Source organism: Monomorium pharaonis, chromosome 5 (assembly GCF_013373865.1).
Source record: "Monomorium pharaonis isolate MP-MQ-018 chromosome 5, ASM1337386v2, whole genome shotgun sequence".
Taxonomy (NCBI): domain Eukaryota; kingdom Metazoa; phylum Arthropoda; class Insecta; order Hymenoptera; family Formicidae; genus Monomorium; species Monomorium pharaonis.
The window spans coordinates 25576576-25583551 of record NC_050471.1 but is presented as its reverse complement, the minus strand read 5'-3'; positions in this window follow the sequence as shown (position 1 = coordinate 25583551).

The following is a 6976-nucleotide window of genomic DNA, read 5'->3' as shown; positions in this document are numbered from 1 at the left end:
TAAAGCAAATAAAGAGAATTGTGACCATACACGCATATATCCCGTTTAGGAGCAACATTAAGTGCGGATTGGGATCATTCAATGGGCATCCGACATAAAATTGAAAAGGTGAGCCTTTTCTACAAAAGGTGCTAATAGGTCGACGACTGAACTCTGGATCAAGGACATCGATATCTATTGTTACGTTTTTCCGGTTTTCTTGTATGGTGCGGAGTCGTGGGCGAGTTTGAAAAACATAACGCTTCATTGAATCACTCCTCAAAAAGGTCGAAACATTTAAAATGTGAACGTACCGCCGTATGCTATGAATCAGCTGGATGAATCGAATAAAAAAATCGGGAAGTTTTTAGAAGAATGAGAAAAGATGTGAAGATCACTGAACATATAAAAATAAAAAAATAGTCTACTTTAAGCACTTAATGTGTTATCCGAAAAAAATGATCCTCTACATTATCATCCAAGGGAAAATCGACGTGAAGCGAGGAAAAAGAAATCTTTCAATTGAAGAATTTAAGACAGTTCGGTCTGCCTTCGATTGTACTTATTAAAGTGGCGGTAGACAAAATTATTATAGCCAACAAGACCAATAGTTATTAAAATCGACTTTTTTTTTGCCATAATTAAAGTATCCATTACTATGCTTGTCACAATTGTCTCGACGGCGCGATGCAACGGACTAATAATCGGACTAGTAAAAGTCGATTTTTATAACAAACTACTGATCTTTGAGTATTTTACTTTTTAACTTTTTTCTACTTTCTCTAAAACCTATTACTATACCAAATGGTTAATTGCTTTAATGACTTTGTAATTTTTACGTCTAAAGCATAGTTTGGAATTCTTAATAGGCATTAAGCAACAAACTGCATTCCAAAAGCGCGTTTCTATTTCTATTTCTCGTTCCCTTGTAAGATTAAAGATGAACGAGAAGAGAAGATAATATGTCATTTATCTGTTTGTGTGACATGTTCAATAGTTAGCATCATTCAATCGTCGTATTTATTCAATAAAAGATATGAAAACACGCAACACGTGTATTAAGCATGTATATTAAGCTGTATAAAAAAATCTTGATCTTATGCTAATGGAACATGTTTATTAAATAGAATTTTAACGACATCGGAATTAAATATGGTAGTGCTGGAGGTAATGATAGGAATTCCAAGTATATATAGGATTATAAGATGACTGAAGATGATAGTACAAGTTTGATATCGCTTCTTTCTGTACTTCGAAGCAAGATGCTCTTTAAATTTTAAGATAGCGCGCAAATTTTCAATTTTGCATTTCTAAATTTTTGCAATTTTATATTTTAATTTTGGTTACATAAATTGTATTAACTTTCTAATATTATGTATATTTTTAAATATTTTTAAAAGTCTGCTATTCTAAAACTGAATTTGAAAAAAATATGTAATCAAAGTGCAATGTACGAATATGTAATTAAACAAATAAATAAATTTCTTGCAACGCGTGTGCTTTGAATTGTGCGAGTTTAGAGTTTTTTTTTTGTGGCGGTTGATCGTCGGAACGTTTATCATGTTGCATCTCGACGGATCAGGTAGATCATCGATCTCTTTTCACACGCACAATCGGAGCATGGATGGATTACGCGCGCAATCGGTTCACCTGAAAGAAGAAGGGCTTGTACCCCGCTGAAAACTTTGGTCGCTCGTAAAGCGTTCTGTTTCGCCTATACGTGTCAGACACGTCGTTCGCCCGCCCCTACCTCTCACACCATCCTGCATCCACACCCCTTCCTTTTTAATCTAGCTATTGTCATGTTAATGCGCAGTGTTAGTTTCACGGGAGGTGAAAAGAAAGGACACATTATATCGCGAAAAGAGGGTCACGTATGAATGTAATGCGTGAGACCGCGTGCCGGTGTGCGTGCGTGTGCGTGAAACGTGTTCTCGTACGCCCATAGAGAGCCGCATGAACTGCTCTGATTCAAAGTGGGAAGGGTTTGTTTTATGAGCACTTCAATTCCGCAGAAAGCAATGTATCCCGAGTAGGACCTGTGCCGCCACGGAGATTTGCGCATTGTTCTTCTCTTTTTCTAAGGGCCAGCCAACTTCTTGGTAAACTTACCTATCGGGTAAGCACATGTATCTATCCTAATTTTTTTCTTAAACAACAAAAAAGACAGACACGTATTTAGCTAACAGGTAAGTTTATCAAAAAGTTGGAACAACTGGCCTCAACTCTTACAAAGTCAGAGGGGCGCTAATATCTACAGCTTTTCCTTCGATACACTTTCTTTCAATAAATTTAAAATTTTGATTTATAAAAGGGCAGTGGTAAAAAAAAACATCATAATTTCTAATATTTTCACTTTATTTTTTTTATAAATTGCACAGTAGAGGTCTAAAAGTTTTTTCTAACATTGTAAAAAACTCGAGCTTTAAAGAAGTGTCATAAGACTCTCTGAAAATACATACTTGTTATTTATAGCAGTCGATAAACGTTTCACACTTAAATCTTTCCTTTGTGTTTAGCATTGTTACCTAATATATAATATATATATTCTTTTGAAATCCGTTGAATGTAACCCACATGCTGAATATAAGTTTTCACATGTTTTTATTATAGAATAGAATCGTGTCCATTCGTTTCTTTTCTATTGTTCCTATTGTCCTTCAAGTTTTGTAGATTTGCGACACAGCTTTGTTCGATGTTTAGAAACGTTACAGGTACTTAGTTGTGTCTTTTATATTCTTGCTTACATAGAGCAATTGTTAAATAGAATGTCAGTTTTAATATCTAATTAATTTTTTATATTAATCTTCTCTCCTGTGTATTTTTACATTCAATGGTATAGATTAGTAGAAGGTGTTGACACATTTCTTTATTATTTAATAAGCAACAACAAAACTTAACTGCTATTCATTTTGGTTGAAAAGTAGAAAACACGAAAGTAAAACAGATTTAATTATACGCGTATAAATTAACTAATAATGAAAATGAAATGTTGAGCCGCGAGACTTCGAATTTTTGTGATATCGAAAGACTTTCAGAAGACTTTTCTTTTTCTCGAACTTGAAAATTCTTCGTTTTTGTTGCTTGTTGCTATAGTGCAATTTTGTAAAACGATCGATTATTCGAGTTCTTCTTAGTTCGTTTTCACGCGAATTCAGTATAAAGAGCAGCTCGCGCGATTTCTAAAGAGATACCACTGTGTAAAAAGACTCTGAAATCGCGCTTTTTTCCCCGCTCATCGAGCTGTAACGGATTTAACAAGGCGTGTCAACGTAATGTATGACGCTCGCTACGCCGCGACGCCGACGCTTACCTCGCTAAATTCGCGCGCGGTCCGTTCCTCTAATTAAGTAAATGCCTAATAGTTGCATGCGCCGCGGTAACGGACAATGTCCTGCAGTTCCATCTCTTGTTTATGATGCACCAGACTCAGCTCGTTATTCATATTCCTCTATGAGTCCGGCTTATCACGTCGATGTTCAGCAACATCGGTTTCAGAAATTTATGCGTATCTTGTATCGCGAACCTCAATTGTTGCACGGTGACATCAAGAAAGTATGTTCCGCTATTATCGTTATCGCTGCAGTAATTATTGTGGTTATGATACAAAAATTAATTTTAAACTTAATAATAATTATATATAATAATTTAAATAATAATTTAATAAAGTACCTATTTAAATAAATATATAAATATATAAATATATATATATATAGTTTACACACGATGAAGATGTTAAACAATTACAAAAAGTTTCTCATTTCTCACAGTTTTAAAATTTTATAGTTTTAATTTTGTAAATTGTGTTATGCGTGAATATTTACAATATCTAATTTCTGTTATTGCCACGTATATTTTGAATAATGATAGTTGCCACAATTTTTCACTCATTTGTATGTTGATGTTATTATTTATGTTACAATTGTTTTTGCACTTTTCCTCGAGGAAACCTTAAATGCTCCGAAAGATTGATTTAATCAAAAGTGTTTTAACTGCTTTAAGGAAAATTGTTTCAAATCTGACGGATGAGACGAGAAGGATGATTGTTTCCTCTCCTGCAGACGCGTGAAGGAGAAAAGAGGAAATGTCATCCTTGAATTATATTTCGTTATATTTCATACGAGTAACGGCACATGCTTTGTAAGAGTATACTTTGAAAGGCAAATGACGACATGTAAACGTTTCGAAAATGTATGACATTTCAATTTACGTTAGACGGGAAGTCTCTTTCCTCACACATACACACACACACACATACACATCTCATTATTGAATTTAAACACTTATATCTTGTAGAGTCTAAAATTAAGATCTTTTGGATTCCACAAAATAAGATAAAAAAACTCGAAGAAACACACATATTTTTGAAAATATTATATAAAATATTATTAGATATTCTAAAACAGTGATATAAGGTAATATGTTGTACTAATATAATGGTGACATATGACACATAAATGCTATAAAAGTAATTATTTAAATAATTATTGTATAATAATTTTTTAATTTTCTTTAAAATAAATATTTATTTGAAAGAAAAGTAGAAAAATAATAAAACACTATTTTATTTCTTTTCCTGTAAGTTTAGTAGACATAATCCACTGCCCTTTTGGAAATAAATTGCCTTCTTCAATTGTATACGAATTTTGTGACTATATATAAGACTTACTTCGGCAATGGAGATGTTTCTTAAGATCTTTCTAACATTTCAGTAAAAACTAAAGTTTAAATCAAAGCAAATTCTTTAACTAATTTAAACTCTATACTTTTTATTTCGAGATTTGAGTCAAAACTTTAGTCTTACTTTGGACTTTAATTTTACGGTTATTTTGATTTTTTGAACACTCAAGACAGCTGCCTTTTGATGATACTTAACCTACGGCTTCTGTATAGAATTATTACAAAATTCTACCCCAGTCGGAACTTTTATATTACTTTCTATTTAAGGGGATGGCGACGATCTAAGGAGAAGCAGAATCTTACAGATCAACTTAAGAGTAATGTACAGTGTAAATTTTACACATATCCTTAACATGTTAGTGCCGTATCAATACGTAACGTTATAATAACAGTTATTCCATATATCCGTACAGTTTGATGTCAGTGATTTTTGACATGAATAAATAAAAATGAAAAAAATAAGATAAAGAAAAGGAAATGGGTGCATGAAGCACGGAAAAAAGGAGAAAGCAGATTTGGGACAGAAAATTTTTTTAATATGCCAGAATGTTTAAAAATTGTTTTTATGTTATTGAGCAAAATATAGAAATGCATTTAAAAAAGCAAGACACTTATCAAACCTAAAAATATTTAAATATAAAATATAAATTAAATAAAAAATACTTAAATATAAGCACAGACATAGATTTACAGGAGTCTTTCCATGTCAAGCGAATTTTTTTTAAATTAAATCTTAGATTTGGATGGAAATAGAATATTCATTGCAAATATTCATCGCGTGACTTTACGGTAAAATTGATACCAAAAAAGTCATCTTGATAAAAAAAATTGTATCACTTGTACAAAAAATTACCCGATAAACACAATATTCTTTTTGTATCCAAATCCACTTGGCCCTAAAAAAAGTGATTTGTTTGATATTGAATGAACCACAGATAAATACTGACTGTCGTAATCCGTCCGTAAAAAAGTAAAAATATCGTTGACGGCGAACACAATGTCACTGAACAGACACTGAACTGAGGCTGACCGTGCCGGTCACGGTACTGTGCCAGGCACGTATGAACATATTCATTCAAAAACAAAGAAAATATTTATCATTACTGATACTGACGGAAAATCACGGAACTGATACGTGTGAGCGGATACGGCACTGATACGCGAGCGGATACGACACTGATACGTGTAGACTTTTACATTTCCTACATAGAACCTTTAATTCTATATCCACAGAAAAAATTTCTGGACCTAATGCTATTATTTTTCGATCCATCATAAAATAGGATCAATATAGCGCCAATTATATTTATTATCAAATAAGGAATATTTTATTCTCAAACAAGAAGTTCTTAAATCTAGAATAAAATGACATTTGATGCCATCTTATTAATTTTCTTGGAATAATTGAGTAAATTTTGTAAAACAATCTTATGATATTCTAAATTTAAGAATGGACCGATCTGAAGATAGAAATTTCTGATTTAATCTTAATCTTGTTTTATTTTTATACTACATGAGGTTGTAATAAGATTAAATATGTCAAGAATATTTTTTATCTTGATATTAGAAATCCTTTCTGAGAGGGTATTGAAATTTTTTTTATCCTAACGTATAGCTCCCTGTAAGCAAAATGTGCACATGTTAGCAGATTTTTTCAGAGGTTGATACAAATTGGCATCTGTTATTTCAGTACTACATTTATGATTAGTTAGCAGAGTTAACTCACAGAATCTGACAGTAGATTGGTAAGGAAACTTGAACAGAATTTGCATGCGTGGATAATCTGACGTCAGATGGCAAAAATCAAGCAAGACAATTATCTTCAGAACGGATGTTGAACGTTTGCCGTCATGTTGTGTCATCACTCGAAACGGAATTTTATCCGTTTCTGTAATAATTTAGCCATACGATTTAGCGTGGCCTGACGGCGTCTCTCCCCCCTCCGCCATAATTAATTACTCATTTCTTTTGCCTTTGCGGCAATATTTCCGCAGCGTGCTTTGAGTACCCGCGCCTGAAAAGTTCGTCGCGCGTCGCATCGCCTGGCGTCGCGTCGCATTGCGTCGCGCGCGTTCACGTATGTCAGACGCGTAAAGGGGCGCGCCTGCAAACAACCTCCGCGCGCGTTTTCGCGCGTATTTAGCTATCGTCACCACCTTTCCTCAATGCCAATTAGCGTTTGAAGTCTAGCGCCCTGTACGCCTCGTTTGCCACGTTTTCTTTTCTCTCCCGAACGATTTCTACCTTTTTTCTTCTTCTCCCCCTTCCTCTCTCGTCCGTTCTCCCTTTCTTACGCTTAATAAATAACTAAGTGCTT